Genomic DNA, 22,751 nt, shown 5'->3' with positions numbered 1-22,751 from the left:
AATAATTGACTCTGCCTGTTTTGCTATTTTGGGGAACCAAAGAAGAATTAGCATGCCAAAACAAAGTGCCACTTATAAGGGAAGGGAGGAGAACCACTGTGGCCATCTGCTTTCTATGTCAGTGGCAATATAAATACTGGTAAAGAAAAATAAAATAAAAACCCCTCTCTCTCTTTCCTTCACTACTTTGCAACATTCAGAAAGGTCCTTTGGTGAGTTAATGCACTTGCGGCATTCTGAGGACAATCCTCTCTCATACCGCCCCTCTGTTGGAAAACACCACTATGGCTCAAAGTACAGTGTACTTGTATGCTGTTTTGGGGCTAGCTGCCCCAGCATATTTCTGAAGGTTATCGCCAGGAACTGGCGACAAAGCACGTTAGACAAACTTTGCTGGCCTGTATTGGCTTCCAGTAATTTTCCAGGCTGAGTTTAAGATTCCACTTATCACCTTTAGAGCCTAGAGCCCAGCATATATCTGCAAGAATACCTCCTCTCATATTTTAGCCTCCCTAATGTTTAGGATCTTTTGTGCACATCTGCCTCTGGGCAACTTCTTTTTGAGACGGTGTCCAAACCTAGGGATCTCCCTCACCACTCTTCTCATTTTCCCTTTGTTTTAATCAGTTTCATCAGAACTTCTACAACATCCATGTCAGAGAGAGGGAGAAATGCCAGAAGGAAGCCCTTAAGTGCCATTCAAGTGAGAGGTGAACAAGGTGCACTGTACAGTATTACAAGCTTTTAGGATGTTACAAGGAGTTTACAGGAGTTGGGATGTACCTGCATCAGGGCTCATTTTATTCTGCTTATGCAAAGGGCAAAATGTTCTGATGATCAAGATAAGCCCTTATTTCTATGGTCTCATGTTTCCCTGGGTTGTTCCTAGGTCAACTGCAGGCAGTATGTGCAGGATCATATTACTTCCAGCAGTTCTTAAAACAGAACAGGCTGCTGTGCTTAGAGTTTAACTACAACATATCCCCCTCTCTCCCTATGCTTCCTTGCCAGCCTGCAACACTGTTTTGTGGGGGATGTATGTGTATACCTTTACCTTTTGCATAGCAGGAATGTAGACTACTGTACAAAGTAAGAGTTGCATCCACTGTTCTGCCTACCTTTGCCTCTGGCCCCACCAACCACTCTCATATGGTCCCTGGAAGGTTCTCCAGAAGGCAATGCGGCCATTGAACTGAAAAAGATCACCCACCCCTGCATTAAGTGTTCAGATACATAGGTAAAATATTATTCTACTTTTTATACATTTGGAGCCTAAACAGCATCGCCAAAGGATCTCACCCTTCAATACTTCCCAGCACTAGAAGAGACCAACCCACAGGAGAATCTCCACAGGCTGCCAAAATACTCACTGGTAGACAAAAAACACCCTGATATGATTTACAGTATATAATAAAAATCAAGAGTTGAGCAACATGAGAACCGGGAACAAAACTAGCATAATTTACAAGACGTAATAAAAGAAAAGTTGAGCAATAAGAACAACAGAAATATGACTAGTAGCCCTGTTGTATTTTAAAAATACTCTCCCATGATCTGCATGTGCAAAATATCCATGGGTGTTATTTTGATTGTTCTGGAAAAGCTATTTTAAAAAAGCAGCAAAAGAACATGAAAAAGTAAAAAGTCTGCACTATGTTCCAGTAGCATCTGCCTCACTGACTGCTCAGTGTCAGGCTAGGTAACATTCTGGTCTCGTCTTCATTTCATGAGAACCCTCCCCTCATGTCTAGCAGATGCTAAGCTATTGTACCATGTGGGCAGAGTCTGAGTGAAGAAGACAGCCATGTCACAAAGAAATGTTTGTCAGAATAATCACAGAATGCAGCACACCATTACACCCATCCCCTCCTCCTCTTTATTCTGTTATGCTAAGGCTTGTAACAACTGTGGGGCTCCTGCAATACCAGGAACACAAGTTTAGTTAACAGTGTGCGACCTAGGAAATTGTGATGTGGCCAGAGTCAAGTCCATACAGTAATATCAGACAGAAGTGCTCAGATGGGAGAATAAAACTATGTATGTTAGACCGAAGACAGGCATTAAAAGTGGGCAACCTTTGAGGCATTTTATTCATGGAACATCATCAACTTTGCTGCAGTTAACTTCAAAATCTCAAGGGGAATGTTCTCAACTGCTCAAGTATAAATCACATATTCATAGTTCAGGACAGGTGTTTGGTTTCCATGTAGTTAAAGATCTATATATTTTGGGAAATAGTTTGCCTGCCTGTCCACCTGTTCTCTATGAGTTTGGGCACCTAGCGAGCTACTGCTAAGTGTGACACAAGGTTTCCCGAGATGGGGGAAGGAGCTTTGGTCAATTTTTGGATGCTGCATGCCGTTTTAAATCAAGATGGTGAACGGAAACATGATTTTGGCATGACTTTGCCCTTTTTGGGCATAGGTTCAGCTGCCTCTCAAGATATTGCCATTAAACAGCAGTCTTCACTGACACTTTAAATTATTTTTTCCCATAGAATTTAAGGTTGTCTCCTACATGGTTCTCTCCCACCCTAATTTTGTCATCACAACAACCCTTTGAGATAGGCCAGACTGAGAGAGCATGACTGGACCAAAATTTGCCAGTGAATCTTGTGTCTTCTCATTCTTCACCACAGTGGCCCTCAGCACTATATGAGTTTATAATCAGTATGCTTGCCAGGAACTTAGAACCAGTGTCATTTTCATTGCAAAGCATTAGCCTTTTATGTGAATCATAACCCAGGAGACAGTACCATGCTGGGCTGTCAAACAAGTTAATATTCAAGACAGTACACTTTTTCAACTGAAAGAGCAGCAAGGATTTATCCACACTTCCTCTTGTGCCGCTGCCCCCCCCCGCCCCAGGAAAACTGCTCTTTAGTGCTCAATCAGACCAAATGACAACTCAGGTTTTCCCTGGATTGCCATTTGTTCCGATCTATCACTAAAGAATGGGTTCAGGGAAGTTTTTAATATTTAACGCTGTACTGTTTTTAACACTTGATTGGGAGCCGCCCAGAGTGGGTAGGGTATAAATATATTATTATTATTATTATTATTATTATTATTATTATTATTATTATTATTATTTTCCCTTGCAGAGTAGGGCAGCAAGGGGAGAACTGCTTGGACCCATTTACGGCACCAGCGGATGTGTACATGAGCCCTAAAACTGATCCAGATTTAAGAACAGTTTCAGGTTAAGAATGGACCTCTGGAACGAATTAAGTTCTTAAACCGAGGTACCACTGTACTTCAGAGCATGCCAGATAGAGAAGCTATGGTTGCAAAGTAGCACCATCTAATGGCTTTATACTGTCATTGCAAGACTGGAAAGCAAAAAAAATACAGTACATTGGTACCTCTGGTTACGTACTTAATTTGTTCCGAAGGTCCGTTCTTAACCTGAAACTGTTCTTAACTTGAAGCACCATTTTAGCTAATGGGGCCTCCCGCTGCTGCTGTGCCGCCGCTGCGCGATTTCTGTTCTTATCCTGAAGCACAGTTCTTAACCCGAGGTACTATTTCTGGGTTAGCAGAGTCTGTAACCTAAAGCATATGTAACCCGAGGTACCACTGTAAGCTGATCCAAGACTGGAATTCCACGAACAATTCAGTAGTTGGCAGGCATGTCAGCAGAACTCTTTAAAAACTGTAAAGAGTTTTATTCTGTCTTAATGAAACAGAAAAGAAAAAACCACTGCAACCAACCAGCCACATGCATCCTTCTCACTTCTTTCTAGTGATATCCGAACTTAAAGACATTCAAGATTTATAAGTTCACAGGTGTGGTTCATTTCCTTAGAGAAGCATTGTGCAGTGCTCCACTCCAGTAAGTAATTACTGCTGCTTAAGTGCACCAGGCACAATCACTACACCTGTGGTTGTGCTAAACCAGGGACAATAGTAATCATTATGGCTATTATTCTTATTCTGCAACTGCAAATGAGGTGATCTAAGGTCTGATGTAATTAGTTTCTCAAACACTATAAGAGTCCCTTTTCTGATAGTCACACTTTCCACTTATACTGGAACACAAAAGTCACCATACAGACCTCCACAAATGAATTCACGGTATTTGTGTGCTGCTCCATAACATAAAATTCTCTGGGCAGCTTATGTAGGAAAACAAATTAAATATGAAAACAAGACATGAACCCAAGCCAAAATAAAAAACAACAAAAACAAAACTCACTATACTCCAAAAGTTAAAATAAGGAGATATTATGATGGAGGTATATATGATGTCCATAAATAATGGTTGAACAGAAAGAGCTTCACCTGGTGCCAAAGGGACCGAAAGGAGGGTACCAGATGAACCTCGCTAGGACAGCTGTTTGGTAGCCAAGATGCCACTATTAAAAAGTCCCTCTTCTTACTGGTGGTGACCCACCTTACTTCCTTTGGTGGGGGAACTCAGAGTAGAACCTCCAAAACAATACAGTGGTACCTCGGGTTACATACGCTTCAGGTTACATACGCTTCAGGTTACACACTCTGCTAACCCAGAAATAGTACCTCAGGTTAAGAACTTTGCTTCAGGATGAGAACAGAAATTGTGCTCTGGCAGCGTGGCGGCAGCAGAAGGCCCCATTAGCTAAAGTGGTGCTTCAGGTTAAGAACAGTTTCAGGTTAAGAATGGACCTCTGGAACGAATTAAGTACTTAACCCGAGGTACCACTGTATTAAGATCAGAATTGTTACATATTGGAGGAGGTGATATTTCAGGTAACCTGGTCCCAAGCCATTGAGAGTGTTGAAATCTTGAAACCAAATAGTTCAATGTCACAGGAAAACATGTGAGCCATGAAATCCCTGCTCAAACAAAATGTCACATCAGCCATAAATTCACTAGACAAGCCATGACAAGTTACACTTGCTTCAGACTCAGTCCACTACCCAATCTGCCAACATGGGATTAATAATACAGTACAGACCTAACACATAGGGTGGTTGAAAGAGCTTTCAAAACTTTTGAAATGTGCCATACAACAGTAAATATTATTCCTCCAGTCCAATAGCTGTCCCCCAGTTCCTACAAGTGAATGTGAACAGGGGCAGGGCAGGGGCAGAGAATCCATGGCAAAATTCAAAACAAAAACATTTTTAGCAGTGTCCATTATATATCATAGGGGCAAGAAACAGAAGCTATTGCCCAAGGCGTTTGCAGCAACTTCTTTCCAGCTCTGAAGGAAAAATAAGCTTATCAGGAGCAGGCAAGCATCATAACCTTACTCGCTGTGTACCAACAAATGACCAGGGACATGTTCTTTCAATAATAGAATGGGTAGAAATTGAGGGAATGTATGCTGACAGTTAAACTGGAAGAACAACCTTAGAGAGTAAGGGGGAGCTGTGTAGAGATAATCTAGGATGGTGCCTGAAAGCTCCTTTTTCTTATAATGCTCCCAGTAAGCAAAGACTTCCGAGTAATAAAGGGGTAATGCTCCTGTTTAAGTTTATAATGCATTGGGGTGGGGGAATCAGATAGGCATCAGATAGGAGTGGTTGGGGAATCTGTGACCCTCCAGATACGGCTGGACACCAGTTCCCATCATCCCCGCCTATTGACCATACTAGTTGGGGGTCATGGAAGTTGGAAACCACCATTTGAAAGGCCACTTATTTCCCATCCTTTATTCAAGGGTTGCAGCTGCAGATTTCAGTCTAGTGTGCTCACTACCTGTCTCAGCAGGAGCAAGCCTAACTTGGCAACAATTAATTTCAAAAGTATTCCTAGGCCAATCAAAAGGCAAATTTGTAAAAGCTTTTTTTTTTAAAGGCCACTGTAATTTCTAGCACTTCCCACACACGGGGAAGAGCAATACTGGCATGGAAATCATATATAGTCTACCTATTGTTGTTTAGAAAACAAAAACATCAAAGTGTTTTGTGGCACCCTAAGACTGACAAATTTATTGCAACAGAAGCTTTCATGGGCAAGAATTGGCTTTTAGGTTAAGGTTACCAGACGTCCCCCGTTCCTGGGGACAGTCCCCGGATTTGCAAATTTGTCCCCGGACAAATTCCATCCCCAGAATATTCCCAAATTTGCAAATTCCGTCCCCGGAATATTCCCAGATTTGCAAATCTGTCCCCGGGAAACATGGCAGCGGCAGCCTCAGCAACCCAGAGCCAGCCAGTTAGCGCAGTTGGCTCTGGCTGGCTTCAGGAGCTGCTCGCTGCCCGCCATTTTTCCTGCGACACGGCAGCGAGCAGCTCCTGTAGCCAGCCAGAGCAAACGGCACTATCAGGCTGGCCCCTCCTGGGCAATGGCCGGCCACCTGTGACTCCCGAGCCTCTCCTAATCTGTCAAAACAAAGGGGGAAGGTGATCAGGGGAGGCTTGGGAGTCATGGGTGGGTGGCGCGCTGTTGCCCAGTTTTTAAAAAACTGCGCATTTATGTTTCACAGGGTGTGAAAGAAGGGCTTTGCACCTTTTTACAATATGCATGTTTGCTTGGGCCCAGGGTCTTTGTTTGCTTGGGCCTCACCATCCCCACTACTGACTCCCTGTTGCTACTCAGCTTCCAAAAAAAAAAGTGTCCCCAGATTCATTGAAAAAAATCTGGTAACCATATGTTAGGTACTTGTGACAAATTGCAGCTTTAATGTATATAAAACAGTAAGCATCACCATTCACAAAGCAGTGATGACTTTAAAACAAACATTCTGGCATTGGCAGGGGGGGACTTTGGTCTTTCAAATTTCAGCAGCACTCTGTGCAAAGCCAAAACCCACCCCACCCCACCCCCTTCCATTCTGCTCATTTCACTATCTCAGAGTTGCAACACCTTGCAGCCCCCCTAGGCTCAGTGCCCAGTGCAGTAGAACTGGTCATGCTGCCCTAAAACCGCCTCTGGCACTGGTAAGGTAAAGATAAAAACCTTTTATCTTGATTCAGGCCACAAGTGATTTAATTTAACATGTAGTTGCTTTCTCACTGTCAGACAGAGATAGTAGCCCTCCCTCCTAATCAAGTTTATAATACAATTTCCTTTGAAAAATCTATGGACTTAATGGAAGCAAGGGTTAACTTGACCCTTCCATAGTTCTGTGCTCACACTGTGGCCTTGGGTAAATCACACTCTTTTAACCCCACATTTCCTAATGTGTGTAACATGTAAATAGTGCAGGACTAGGTAGGTGGATTGTGTACTTAACCAAAAACAAAACAAAACAAAACAAAACCAAGAAAAAACACACCACCACCACCACCACCCACACTGATTTATCACTTGAGGCTACAATTCGCAGAAGGCAGCAAATGAAACAGTTCTGGTTTTAGTGACATAAAACTTTTAACACCAAGCCTGTAATTTTGTTCCAAGAGGATTCTTGCTACTAGCCTTGCTAAAATTGGATTATCTTATCACATGTTAGTCTACTGCTTTCTTTACTAACAAATTAAAAAGTCTGGTCATCAGTTAGCCACACACACACACCTTGCAGAGATAAGTATTGATTTTCTGCTCCACAGAAACAAAGCCTTAGATGTTCTGTTAAATGATTGACTGCAGCTGAGAGCCCTTCTTAAAAGCAGAGATCTTAAAATACATTCCTCATGCCCACATCCTAACAGCTTCTGTACACATGGTTCTCACTGTTCTAGATGGTGCTCTGGCACACCTTCTCACAAGTTAGTTTGTGAATGTAAAGTGAAGCACAGGAAGTATAAATGATGGTTACCTCTTCCCTTACATAAGTCAGACCCAGTACAATTTATTATCTATCTCTGTGTGTACACTGCCAAACACATACAATGGTACCTTGGGTTACAATCGCTTTAGGTTACAGACGCTTTAGGTTACAGATGCTGCTAACCCAGAAATTGTACCTCGGGTTAAGAACTTTGCTTCAGGATGAGAACAGAAATCGCACAGCGGTGGCGCAGCGACAGCAGGAGGCCTCATTAGCTAAAGTGGTGCTTCAGGTTAAGAACAGTTTCAGGTTAAGAAGAGACCTCCAGAACGAATTAAGTTCTTAACCAGAGGTACCACTGTATATCTATAGTCAAGGCATATGCTGTCCCCTAGTTGGGTAAAAGTGTTCAATAAAAAAAGAGGCAAGTGTGTCTGTGCAGAGGAGAAATTACTGTTTTGCACATTCCTTTGAAGCCTTCAGTGACTAACGTTAACATTATATTGTCAAAAATTCAGCAGGCCTCTGAAGGATGCATTGTGTTTGTGAGCAAACACATTTGCATCTCAAGAAATCTGAGGTTTATGCAATGAGTAGATTTAAAGGGAAGAAAACACATGTTGTTTATGCCAGATGAACATCCATGCTTGCTGTTTTCCTCCTACATTCAACATTCAATTCACCTGGGAGGGAAGGGAAGGCATTTACTGCATGCATAGAAGAAAAAGGGAACAAAACCCCATAGAGACGTGCAGAACAGAAAGTTGCCTTATACTGTAGTGAGAACATTGGTCCATCTAGCGCAATATTGTTTACATTGGCTGGCAGCATCTCTCCAGGGTTTCAAACAGGAATCTCTCTGAGCCCCACCTGGGGATGCCAGGGATTGAACCTGGGACCTTCTCTAGTGATAGGCAGGTGCTCTATCACTCAGCTACAGCCCATTCCAGGTGGATGCTGTCCCAGGTATGCAGGATGATACCCTACCCTTTCAAGATGAAAATCTTTATCACCATTTGGCCATATATAAGTGCTTATCTGTGCTTCTCACTAACCTGCTCCCTTTGTCAGTCAAAGAATAATGTGTGTGCAACACTATTTTGGAAGCATTATCACAGAATCATAGAACTGTAGAATTGGGACCCCAAGGCCCACCTAGTCCAACGTCCCGCAATGCAGGAATCTCAACTAAAGCATCCCTGGCAGATGGTCATCCTGTCTGCTTAAAAACCTCCAAGGAAGGAGAGTCCACCATCTTCTGATGGAGTCCATTCCACTGCTGAACAGCTCTTACCATCAGAAAGTTCTTCCTGATGTTTAGTCAGAATTTCCTTTCTTGTAACTTGAATCCAATGCTTCAGGTCCTAGCTCCAGAGCAGGTTAGGTATAATTAAATTTGTGCCCCAATTCTTAACCTCCATTCTCAACGCATTCCTAGGGTTGCCTAGCTGTTGATGGCTTATTTTATAATTAACATTTTCAAATTTCTGTATATGTCAATGATCCTGAAACATCTATGACTAGCCTTTCTAACATTTTCCACATCGATAATCCTGTAAAAAACCCACCCAGTTATGTAGAGCTTTAATTTTCTTAAAAGTTACCAGAGGAAGAAGTGGCTGAGCTATACATACAGAAGCAAGTATCTGTCTCAGCATTCAATGAATCTGTTAGCTGAGATGGAGTACATTTATATTAAGTAAATGGCAATTGACAATAGGATCTATCAAAACAATGGGTCTTAAGTTTTCCCTAGCAACTTCCAGTATTCAAAGCTTATTTGTTGGCATCTTTGATACTTCTAAAGCAAGCAAGCAAACAAACAAACAAATAAATTGAAAACTTTCATTTTACTCTAGGACCAGCTAATTAAATGACATAGTCATATCATAAAAATAAAATCTTATTATTAATAGTAACTAGAACAAAAAGCCTCAGAAACATTTTTTGCATAGGGTGTTTGTGGTTTTTTGTTTTTTAATGTCCACAAGAAGTGCAGTGAAGGCTTAGGTGTCCATTGCAATGAAACCATTTGGATTTACAAATAGAAAAATACATTTTAGCCAATCTATAATGAACTACCAGAATGGGAATGCATTTTGAACTTTCTGCCTCAGGCCACTGACCACCTCTCTCTCACACAAATAATAACTAGCGTTTAGTGTTTTTTAAGTAGCACATGTCTTTAAAGGCACCCAGGCAGAAGCACTCTGGAGCAGATCCCTGCTAAGGAAGCAGAATGAAATGTGTGATGATTAGATGACACCTCTAAGAAGTGCCCTGATTAATCAGGCCAAAGGTCCTGCTATCTATCCACGCTGGGGGCCATCTGATGCTTAAAGGAAGCATGCAAGTGAGAGCTGACAGCAGTGGTCTCTGCCTCCTGGCGATTACTAGCCACTTCACCTGGAAAACAGAGAAACTCTTTCGTACTTAAAGCTTCTAATATGCTACACTTTAAGGTGTCTGAGGACTCTTCATTGCTTTTATTCCTTTGGCTTAGAAGGAATGCTTAGAAAGTTTAGGAACCTCTTCAACACTTTATGCTATGTTTTCCTCAACACCATGTATCTGATGAAGTACACTGTTGTCTTCAAAAACATCATGATGCAGCAATCCCATTTATTTTGTAAGGTGCACAAGGACTGTTAGAATTAAAAAGACTGCTCTTCTCCACCCACCCACAATACTTTATTGTTTTCACTTGTTTATACAAAGAACAACAATCAACAGTAAACAATCCAACACACTCCAGCAGAAGCACCTAGTGTCTATTTACATATAACATTAGACTGCTCTTCTAACAAACTGTACGTTCTCTCCTGTTGCTCTGCCACTCCCTCTACATCTGGGCAGTTTCTGCTTAGTGAGAAGAGAGCTTAACCATGACTCCCAGTTCAGATGATAAGCTAAGCCAAACTCTGGTTTAGCTTGGAGCTTATCCAAACACACATTTCCTCCATCCTTTTCAGGCATTGTCAACACTTTATATCTCTGTGTCCAAGCGCTCTTTTTAAATTTTTGCTCTAGAGCTCTCCCCACATAAATCCACTTTAAATCTGAATCAGACCAAACAGCAATATGAAGAAAACCTGAATTGCTGTTGGCTGCACTTTGGCTTTAAAGAGTGGATTTCTGCTGCAAAAAATAAAAAATAAAAAGAGTGCTCGGAGACAGAGCTTTAATTTACTTATTTATTTATAATTTGTAATTTATTTATTGCTACACCGCCCTTTTCCCAATGAAATTACAGGGTTGTTTACAATACTGTTTATTGTGTTGGTTAGCCATTGTTTCACTTTCCATGTTGTGCAAACTATCCTATTATGTCAGAAACATTAACCATATAACATTAGCTCAGTTGATAGAGCATGAGAATCCTAATCTCAGGACCATGGGTTCAAGCACCACATTGGGCAAAAGATTCTTGCATTGCAGGGGGTTGGACTAGATGACCCTCGTGGTCCCTTCCAACTCTACAGTTCTATGATCATGTGATTAGGGTTTACCAGGGATTGTCATTTCAAAGCCCAGTTATTGCTTTTGCCAAAAGACCCATGATTAAGGCCAGAAGTAGCATACAGTGGTACCTCGCAAGACAGAAAACTCGCAAGACGAAAGGGTTTTTGGTTTTTTTAGTTGCTTCGCAAGACAATTTTCCCTATGGGCTTGCTTCGCAAGACGGAAACGTCTTGCAAGTTTGTTTCCTTTTTCTTAAAACCGTTAATACAGTTGCGACTTGACTTCGAGGAGCAACTCATAGCACGCGGTGTGGTAGCCTTTTTTGAGGTTTTTGAAGACTTTGGTGATTTTTGAAGCTTTTCCAAAACTTTTCCGAAACTGTGCTTCGCAAGACGAAAAAAACCGCAAGACGAAAAAACTCGCGGAACGAATTAATTTCCTCTTGCGAGGCACCACTGTATTCTTGAAGGTATGTGTGAGAGAGATTCTGTGGTTGAACCATGGTAAAGCAATCACCAGTTGTATCTGCATCTAGCCCAATACGTAACATAATACCAACCCTTCATGTGATTATCATGATAAGAATGAGATTATAAACATTACACTGCAGATCAGGCTGCTAGGTTCAAATTTGTGTTAAAAAGAAATTGGTATCCTTTGTATCAGTGCATCGTGAATTCTCATAGATTAAAATGACACCTCCTTTCCAATTAGGCTTAAGTTATCCTGATATTTTCAGAGATGAACATACAATTATACAGATTTAAAAATAAGTATATTTTCCACTCGATTAGTAACCATTTCATTTTCTGTACTGTTTCAGAGTGTGAAACAGTGAGCCAACACGATGATGGCAAGGCAGCTGAACTGGGGAGCTTTTAAGAGAATACACTCTAACAGCACACATAACATTTGAATACATAAGAAAAGTTTCCAGTCTATATGCCTTTCTGCCAGGGAGCCAACCAGCAAGAATTCACACAAAGTGAAGATAATTCTTTATTAAGTAAGGCCTGCTCAGGAGTACCAGGCCTAATGGGCACAGCAGCTCCTCTCCTGTCTTGCCCCTATGAGGCCGTTGTGAACACTTGAACTCTAAGGCAAAGAGACACTTAACTCTTAAGGTCACTTCTGCACCATACATTTAGAGCACATTACGAAGAATCCTGGGAACATCTCACAGAGCTACAATTCTCAACACCCTGAACAAAATATAATTCCCAGGATTCTTTGGTGGAAACCATGGGCTTTAAATGTGTATTAAATGTGCTTTAAATGTATGGTGTAAATGTGACCTATATCAAATGTCAGAGAGGAAGGATTTGGCGGTGGAAAGAATAGCAGAAATAGAGAAGTATTTTTAAAATAAATCTCATTGGAATTGCATTTTTAAAATAGAGGGTTTAATACTCTGAAATCATGAGGATTTCCTAAATCCTGAAATCATGAGGTCTCCCTAAAGAATTTTAATGGACTTTCCATGAACCAAGTCTGCTCAATCTATGTTTTGGTATTTTCTGCATGCTAATTAAAAAAACAGTGCTTGCTAGGTAACAGAGGTTTCTGCAAGATCATCCATGTCCATTAAGTTCAACTTTGCTGTACCTAAGCTGCTAAGTAGCTTGTCAGCAATGGTAAACAAGGGTACCAAGATGAGAATTTGTACCCACAGCAGAAGAATTACATTCACTGAATTTAAATCATGGCAACAATGAAACACCCTGCAGTGAGATCCTAAACATGTTTACTTAGAAGTAAAACCAAATTCAATGAGACTTAAAGGTAAAGGTAAAGGTAAAGGTACCCCTGACCGTTAGGTCCAGTCACAGACAACTCTGGGGTTGCAGCGCTGATCTTGCTCTACAGGCCGAGGGAGCCGGAGTTTGCTCACAGACAGCTTCTGGGTCATGTGGCCAGCATGACTAAGCCGCTTCTGGCAAACCAGAGCAGCGCACAGAAACTTACTGCCATGTAAATGTGCTCAGGATTGCATCGTGTGTGTGTCTTGTCATTTTTCCTAGATCAGCAAATTAATTCACATAACAAAAATTACAACAGAGTGTGAACCGCAGAGAGGAAAAAGATGAGAATATTTCTCCATCATTGAAGTAGCCAAGCAGTGCATGATCAAAGTTAGTATAAAGAAATACAAAATGCAATAAGCAGTGCCATAAATTGACTGCAGTCCACCTCTATATTCTATACTATAATACCCTTTGACACCCAGGAGTCTTCCATAGAAAACTGCAGTTTTGAGGGTTCACAAAACAAAGAATTAAATCTAATTTTGAAACATCAGTTTAAACTTTAAAAATATAGTACGTTGAAATTTATTTGCAAAGTAGGCAGATTTTAAATAATTATAGGTTTGATTATTATTAATCAGCAGCAGTAAGATTGTGAAGGCATGCACATTATATTATTCAAGGAACAACTGAATCACCATGCAATCTTTAGGAGGCAGATGCCGGATATTAAGAAAACCTTCCATCCATGGAGCAAGTTGGAAGAATGTTAACAGTCATCTCTCCTATGCAGAATGCTGACTTAGCAAGCATTACATTACATTCTTTATCAGAGTATGAACTACACATAAGGTGTGTTTTTTTAAAAAAGAAAGAAATAAAGAAATTAGTGCAAAATATGAGAATAAAGATCAAGACCAAGCAAATAGTCAAAAACTTCTCCAGTGAGGACCAGTGAGAGCTTGCAGGGCAGCAGCTGAAGGAGGAGCAAAAGGGTTTTCTTGTGTGTGTGTTTCTTTGTGGCTGATTAGCTGCTCTCCCTGTGCAAAGGTCAGAGGGGGCAGGGTTTCTGTTGAGTCAGGTGATTAGCTGTGGGAGGAGCTTATCAGAGCTTGCAGGGCAGTGGCATGCGCAGTTCGATCCATCTTTTAGATTTAGGGGAGCTAGTCTCAAACGTTTGTTGGGGGAGACCTAGGTTTTTTTTTGGGGGGGGGGTATTTGTCCTGTCTTCACACTTTTAAAGATGGAGGACCACTGTAGCCACCCCCAACGACACGTTCTCAGGATGGAGGGGGAGGGAACAGCTGCAGTCGCCTGCGGTTCCTGCGCAATGTTTGCCATCTTGCCAAAGGTTGCAGGCAGCTTTACCTGCAGCAATTGCATGTTGATTGCCCTCTTAAAAGACCAAGTCCAGCAACTGGAGGAACATGTAGCTACGCTCCAAAGAATTAGAGAGCTGGAGCTCTTCTTGGAAGCAACAGAGAACACCGTCTCCGCCAAGGAGGAGACAGGGGACACCCCTGAGAAGGAGGCTAGTTCACCAACACAGGTGCCAGATATATGGAGAAACGTGACTCAAAGAAGTAGGAGGCCCAGGGTTTGCTCTGATTGTTTAGAAATACACAATCGCTTTGAAGTCTTTTCCCCTAGCATGGAAGACGAAGAACAGACTCCATTTGAGGATCTCTCCCTCATTACAGTCGATCAGGTATATGAAGACGAGCAGCAAAGTCAGTCCTCAGGGAATGTGCAGGCGACCTTGGAACGGACAGCTCACGGAAGAACCCCGACCAAACCTAAGAGGAGGCATGTAGTGGTGATAGGGGATTCCCTACTGAGGGGAACAGAAGCAGTGATCTGTGGGCCTGACAAGATGTCTCGGGAGGTGTGCTGTCTCCCCGGGGCTAAGATCCAAGATGTAACTGAACGACTGCAAGGAATCATAAAACCCACTGACAAATACCCCTTCCTTTTGGTTCATGTGGGAACCAATGACACTGCAAGCAATAGCTTCCAGAAGATCAAAAGAGACTACGAGGCTCTGGGCAAGAAATTGAAGAAATTAAATGCACAAATTGTCATCTCATCTGTCCTCCCAGTTGAACAACGTGGCCCAGGGAGAGAGGGAAAAATAGTGGAAGTGAACAGCTGGCTTTGCAAATGGTGTAAGCAGGAACGGTTTGGATTCTTAGATCACGGACTGCAGTTTCTTGAAGATGGACTTCTGGCAAGCGATGGGCTGCACCTCACAACGGTTGGGAGGAATGTTTTTGTCAAAAATCTCAGAAACCTCATCAGGAGGGCTTTAAACTGACTAATGTCTGACAGATGGCCAAGCACGGAAAAGGAAGGGAGATAGTAGTAATGGGGGACTTCAATTACCCGGATATTTGTTGGATGTCAAACTCAGCCAAGAGCATAAGGTCAAACAGATTCCTCACTGGCCTTGCAGACAACTTCATTGTCCAGAAAGTGGGAGAAGCAACAAGAGGAACAGCCATTTTAGATCTGGTCCTAACCAATGTTGATGACCTGGTTAGTGGGGTAGAAGTGGAAGGATCATTAGGCGCGAGTGATCATGCTCTTCTGAAGTTTACTATACAGAGGAAAGGAGCAGCCAAGCATACTAGGACTCAATTTCTTGACTTTAAGAAAGCCGACTTCATAAAACTTAGGGAAGTGCTGGGTGAGATCCCATGGTCAGTAATACTAAAAGGAAAGGGAGTTCATGATGGCTGGGAGTTTGTTAAGAGGGAGATAGTAAAAGCACAACTTCAGGCAATACCAATGAGACGGAAACATGGAAGGTGCCTAAAGAAGCCAGGGTGCCTATCTAAAGAACTTTTAACTGAGTTAAGATTAAAAAAAGATGTGTAGAAAAAATGGAAAGGGGGGGGAAACCACCAAAGAGGAATTCAAACAAATAGCCAGCACATGTAGACACAAAGTCAGAAAAGCTAAAGCACAGAATGAACTCAGGCTTGCTGGAGAGGTTAAAAGCAACAACAAAAAAGGCTTTTATGGGTATGTCCGTAGCAAAAGGAAGAACAAAGAAACAGTGGGGTCACTCAGAGGAGAAGATGGTGAAATGCAAACAGGGACACAGAAAGGGCTGAACTCCTCAATGCCTTCTTTGCCTCAGTCTTCTCCAATAAAGAAAACAATGCCCGACCTGAAGAATTTGGAGCAAATGATTTAGCAAAGGAAACACAGCCCACAATAACTAAGGAGATAGTACAAGAATACTTGGCTAGTTTAGATGTATTCAAGTCTCCAGGGCCAGATGAACTGCATCCAAGAGTATTAAAAGAACTGGCAGATGTGATCTCAGAACCACTGGCAGTCATCTTTGAGAATTCCTGGAGAACAGGCGAAGTCCTGGCAGACTGGAGGAGGGCAAATGTTGTCCCTATTTTCAAAAAGGGGGAAAGAGAGGACCCAAATAATTATCGCCCAGTCAGTCTGACATCAATACCAGGGAAGATTCTGGAGCAGATCATTAAGCAAACAGTCTGTGAGCACCTAGAAAGGAATGCTGTGATCACCAATAGTCAGCATGGATTTCTGAAAAATAAGTCATGTCGGACTAACCTGATCTCGTTTTTTGACAGAATTACAAGCCTGGTAGATGAAGGGAATGCAGTGGATATAGCCTACCTTGATTTCAGCAAGGCATTTGACAAGGTGCCCCATGATATTCTTGTAAAGAAGCTGGTAAAATGCGGTCTTGACTATGCTACCACTCAGTGGATTTGTAACTGGCTGACTGATCGAACCCAAAGGGTGCTCATCAATGGTTCCTCTTCATCCTGGAGAAGAGTGACTAGTGGGGTGCCACAGGGTTCTGTCTTGGGCCCAGTCTTATTCAACATCTTTATCAATGACTTGGATGATGGACTCAAGGGCATCCTGATCAAATTTGCAGATGACACCAAACTAGGAGGGGTGGCTAACACCCTAGAGGACAGGATCACACTTCAAAATGACCTTGACAGATTAGAGAACTGGGCCAAAACAAACAAGATGAATTTTAACAGGGAGAAATGTAAAGTATTGCACTTGGGCAAAAATAAAAAATAAAAAAATGAGAGGCACAAATACAAGATGGGAGACACCTGGCTTGAGAGCAGTACATGTGAAAAGGATCTAGGAGTCTTGGTTGACCACAAACTTGACATGAGCCAACAGTGTGACGCGGCAGCTAAAAAAGCCAATGCAATTCTGGGCTGCATCAATAGGAGTATAGCATCTAGATCAAGGGAAGTAATAGTGCCACTGTATTCTGCTCTGGTCAGACCTCACCTGGAGTACTGTGTCTAGTTCTGGGCACCACAGTTCAAGAAGGACTCTGACAAACTGGAACGTGTCCAAAGGAGGGCAACCAAAATGGCCAAAGGTCTGGAAACGATGCCTTATGAGGAACGGCTAAGGGAGCTGGGCATGTTTAGCCTGGAGAAGAGGAGGTTAAGGGGTGATATGATAGCCATGTTCAAATATATAAAAGGATGTCATATAGAGGAGGGAGGAAGGTTGTTTTCTGCTGCTCCAGAGAAGCGGACACGGAGCAATGGATCCAAACTACAAGAAAGAAGATTCCACCTAAACATTAGGAAGAACTTCCTGACATTAAGAGCTGTTCGACAGTGGAATTTGCTGCCAAGGAGTGTGGTGGAGTCTCCTTCTTTGGAGGTCTTTAAGCAGAGGCTTGACAACCATATGTCAGGAGTGTTCTGATGGTGTTTCCTGCTTGGCTGGGGGTTGGACGCGATGGCCCTTGTGGTCTATTCCAACTCTATGATTCTATGAGGACCAATATATTTCTGGGAATCTCAAGAATGAACACTGAAGGTGGGGGGAAGACATAAGTGATCATAGATGTCAGACACATGGCATCTGCCACCACAGGATAGTTTTGTTTATATAAGGGCTTTCTATCATGGTTAGGAGGAAACTCAACAAATTCCACACATCAATTTTTATTACTAATGTCTGCACTGCAAGCACAGGGAGGCAACCTAAGTGGTGTTTTGTTCTTATAAACATTCAGCTCAATGCTAAATATGTTAACCCAGAAATGGGGCTGTTTCCTGAGATGTTTGCCTGGGAACAAAAAGTTTTAGTTTCTGCACATCTTTTTAAATTGAATTTAGGTTCACAACCTAAACTTAAGCCTAAAATCTTCCTGTATGCCTATATAAATCAAATTAACAGCTATTTGATCAAGCAACTTTTTTTTTTAATCATCTGACAGCCCAAGTTATAAGCAAGTATAAAAAGAATCAAAGTGGTTAAATGTAAGAGGGAAAGCTTTAAAAAAAATAAGGATCTAATGAATGGATACTTTTGCACCTGTTGTCTGCAACTTAAAAGACTCAGATAAAAACTTGAAAAAATTCCATTCCTCCCCACTGCCAAGAAAATCCCCAAACACCCTGCTACATCGTTCACTACAATTTGATGGCATTCCGTCCTTAATCTCACAACATAATTGAGTAAGAACTGATGTCTTCTTTTTAGAATACAGTCAAGACTGAGTTCTTCATAGCATCATAGCATCCTCATTCTTGGATGTACTGTACATTGTTTTCTATCCACCTTGTGCGTGTGTGTGTGTGTGTGCGCGCACACACACACACACACACGTACATGTGTGTAAAGAAGCTGGTAAAATGCGGTCTTGACTATGCTACCACTCAGTGGATTTGTAACTGGCTGACTGACCGAACCCAAAGGGTGCTCATCAATGGTTCCTCTTCATCCTGGAGAAGAGTGACTAGTGGGGTGCCACAGGGTTCTGTCTTGGGCCCGGTCTTATTCAACATCTTTATCAACGACTTGCATGATGGACTCAAGGGCATCCTGATCAAATTTGCAGATGACACCAAACTGGGAGGGGTGGCTAACACCCCAGAGGACAGGATCACACTTCAAAACGACCTTGACAGATTAGAGAACTGGGCCAAAACAAACAAGATGAATTTTAACAGGGAGAAATGTAAAGTATTGCACTTGGGCAAAAAAAATGAGAGGCACATATACAAGATGGGTGACACCTGGCTTGAGAGCAGTACATGTGAAAAGGATCTAGGAGTCTTGGTTGACCACAAACTTGACATGAGCCAACAGTGTGATGCGGCAGCTAAAAAAGCCAATGCAATTCTAGGCTGCATCAATAGGAATATAGCATCTAGATCAAGGGAAGTAATAGTGCCACTGTATTCTGCTCTGGTCAGACCTCACCTGGAGTACTGTGTCCAGTTCTGGGCACCACAGTTCAAGAAGGACACTGACAAACTGAAACGTGTCCAGAGGAGGGCAACCAAAATGGTCAAAGGCCTGGAAACGATGCCTTATGAGGAACGGCTAAGGGAGCTGGGCATGTTTAGCCTGGAGAAGAGGAGGTTAAGGGGTGATATGATAGCCATGTTCAAATATATATATATATATATATTTTTAATAGTTTTTATTACATTTTTTCCAGATACATACAGAAAACAACAAGAGAAAAAAGAAAAAAAGAAAAACGAAAGATGTGAAAAAAAATAAAAAGAATCATAACCCTTCAACAGCTTGTTTCAACATTCCATCGAACTTCCCCACATCTCCCGCACAAAGCATTCCCGACAATAAATTTATCAGCAAATTGTAACCTTGTTTCATGTGTTTCTTTGGTACTTTTAATAGCAATTTAAGTTTAAATCCCTTATTGTCCATTTATTCTAGAAACAAAATGTATTATCCTTTTTAACATTTAAACTTTGATCCCTTCAATATTGTTATCCAATTTCATAAATATTGCGCTCTCATTACTGGGGCTAGCATTTCCAATTATGGTCAGTTTATAGTTCACCATGTTCAAATATATAAAAGGATGTCACATAGAGGAGGGAGAAAAGTTGTTTTCTGCTGCTCCAGAGAAGCGGACACAGAGCAATGGATCCAAACTACAAGAAAGAAGATTCCACCTAAACATTAGGAAGAACTTCCTGACAGTAAGAGCTGTTCGACAGTGGAATTTGCTGCCAAGGAGTGTGGTGGAGTCTCCTTCTTTGGAGGTCTTTAAGCAGAGGCTTGATAACCATATGTCAGGAGTGCTCTGATGGTGTTTCCTGCTTGGCAGGGGGTTGGACTCGATGGCCCTTGTGGTCTATTCCAACTCTATGATTCTATGTGTGTATGTGGCCATATTCCTCTACCAAGGAGTACTGCAGGATGTTAATGACAGGCTCTACACTCCATGGTGCCTCAGTATTCTTCAGGCATGAATTTATACGCACTAGACTAAACTGATGATGTATCTACTCAGCTCTAGTGAGCATCTCTGGGAAGAGGGATGAGACCTGAAGTATGACATCTCTAGAACACACATGAACATATTCCCCGCCCCCCTACAAAAATATCAAAAAGCAAAACTGGGTGTGGTGATTTACAAGAAAACCAAGATTGTCCCCAGTAAACAGGGATTGGAGGAGGGAAAATACTGTTAGGCTTTATTTATCAGAAATGACCTGTCATGCCTATTTAATAACTACAACCAATTGCATATTTTAGGGAGCAAAAAACATTGCACTGTTGCCTAACAGTATTGTGATTTGCATATATAGTTTATTACAAGCTGCAACAACTCTGAGACACAGCAAGTATCCCAATGAAAAAAAATGTTTCCGGCTTTGGTTTTTATTAAGGACAAATTTGATATTTCTGAATTGCTTTTAATGTCTGCAGACAGTGCTGCTCTCTCTTGGGCATGTCTTATTTATTTGGATATGTTAAAGCCTGCCTCATCCTGAGGCTTCCCACAAAAAGCAACAACTTGTAGTATAAGACAAGAATGCTAAAAATATGCTTTAATAGCACCATATTAGCTTACCCCAGGCAGATTAAACATTAAAAAACCAATATGAAATTGTTTGATCTTGTCACCTCTCTTTTTTAGGGTGTGAACAATATGCTGACCACACTCAGTAATACCTCACTTTTTCAACTTACCTTGGTTATACAATGTCAGTGCTTACCTTGCATTTGCCCATAAAGAGAACCCATAACACAAACACAGACAAAGTTTAAATCTACTTCCTTTTCATTTGAGTGAAGTCACATTATGTGCCTCTTAATCCACAATCCTAGTCCAACACTCTAACCACTACAACCAGCCTGGAATGAATAAAAATGCCTTCAAGGGGGACTGAAAGGTCACCAATAAGAGGGAGGGATCAAATTCACAGAGGTGGTTCCAACTGGGGTGATACCACTGAGAAGGCCATGCCCTGAGTCATCATGGCACTTACTCCACCAGAAGTGGATCTACCAACAGGGCATCTCCCATGGAGCAGAGATAAGAGGACAGAAAAACAGAGGAATTCTTGCAAGCCACCCTTTCCTTAGATGCAGGACAGACTCTCTACCTTCCACTTCCAGAAGCACTTTTTGGCTTTCTTGTTTGGGTTGCCTTTTAATAGCTGTGAGTAAGCAGGCATGGAATGTTTTTTATTCCTATATAAAATACATTTTAATTGTTTTCCTTTTTTCTTTTTAGTGCACCCCCTCCACCCAAAAAAGTCCATTACCTGCCTCAAATCTTAGGGAAACATAATAAAGTATCTGGTTTAACCCCCTAGGTATCGTCCAGTGGATGGAACTGACTATGTGTTTTTGAATAATTCTTTGCTCACAAAGCTTACAAATATACAGGTCAGCTGTGAGATGGGGTGGGGGGTGGGGTTGGTGTTACATGCTAATGCACTCTTGACACCGCAAACTGCCTTTTGCTACTAAAATGGAGAGCTGCAAGCAAACACACATACACACACACACCCCAAAACCCACCTTTCTTTGAAAAAAGGTGGTGTGTTTTGACTATCTGTTCCTACTAAATCACACACTCATTTCTGCGGGACATTCAATAATCATATATAAAGCAAGTCACATCCTGCTTCTTAAAGAATACTCCACAGTGCAACATCAGAACACCCACATAACTCTTTTCTCTCCCCCTCTTCCCCGCCTTGGTAAACAGAGCCCTATGATTAAAGTCTGAGCTCCCATGGTTATCACGCACACAAGTATGCATTACACATACTGTCTCAGCAGGCCCTCATTATGTAGTCACAGCATAGAAAAAATAAATGCCTCACTGAACAAGGCGGAAGGGGGAGATTTTTCACTAGCTGTGTGGAAAAGCATTAACAATTTAGAGAAAAGGACAAAAGGTAGGATGACCACATTTCCTTTTTTTAAGCCCCATTTTCAGAATGTTTACTGATAGAGCAGAATAAATGCTTCGGAGTGAGAAAAAGTGCTCTCTAGAGGTTTTACACTAAACAGTTTTGTTAGGTACTAGCTTATTGGCTAGTTGTGAAACCTTGTGGTTTCTTCTGCTGTTTTGGGTGATGATGATGATGGTGATGATGATTATTAATAATAATATTAAAACTTGGCCTAAGCACTGCGACACCAGAATAAATTATTAATTCGGGTTAAAGCAGAAATAACAATCTGTTCTTTAAATATTTAAATGGTAAAAATGACAAATGTCAAGTGCCCCAGAGAGACACTGAAACACATATTTTGGAAACACCGTCTACTGCTCACGGTATATTGAACCATACCTGTATGTTTAACCCATTGCTTTAACCCAAAGCCAAAATTTCATCACTTCATTTTGTTGATCAGGGACCTTCATTCAAAACCTTCAGATGCTGTGTTCAACGTAATTTCTTCCCCAAAGGATTTCAGATGAATTCACACTTGTAAAAAACTACAGATGTAGAGACAGAAGACTGCCTGACTGCCAGTGGCGGAGTGTTCCTCACTGGCACCCAGGGTGGGGTGCCATGGTGGTGGGGTGCACGGCCGGAATAACCCTTGCCCACTAGAGCTAAGTGGGGAGCCCGGCCAGCCGA

The 22,751-nt window shown here is 41.8% G+C and overlaps 2 long non-coding RNA genes across 2 annotated transcripts in view; one reads left to right on the top strand and one right to left on the bottom strand.

Moving 5' to 3' along the window:
* The window catches only part of LOC310698878, a 142,162-nt gene that overhangs the window by 91,685 nt on the left and 27,726 nt on the right, over nt 1-22,751 (bottom strand). The window lies entirely within an intron of this gene.
* LOC310698920 lies at nt 628-21,367 on the top strand. Its single transcript, XR_014521822.1, has 2 exons — nt 628-710; nt 20,786-21,367. It is a non-coding gene; the product is annotated as an uncharacterized lncRNA (long non-coding RNA).

Source organism: Podarcis liolepis, assembly GCF_965112155.1.
Source record: "Podarcis liolepis genome assembly, chromosome: Z".
In the NCBI taxonomy this organism is placed as follows: Eukaryota; Metazoa; Chordata; class Lepidosauria; order Squamata; family Lacertidae; genus Podarcis; species Podarcis liolepis.
The sequence above is the reverse complement of the archived record's forward strand: the minus strand, read 5'-3'. Positions and strand labels throughout refer to the sequence as shown.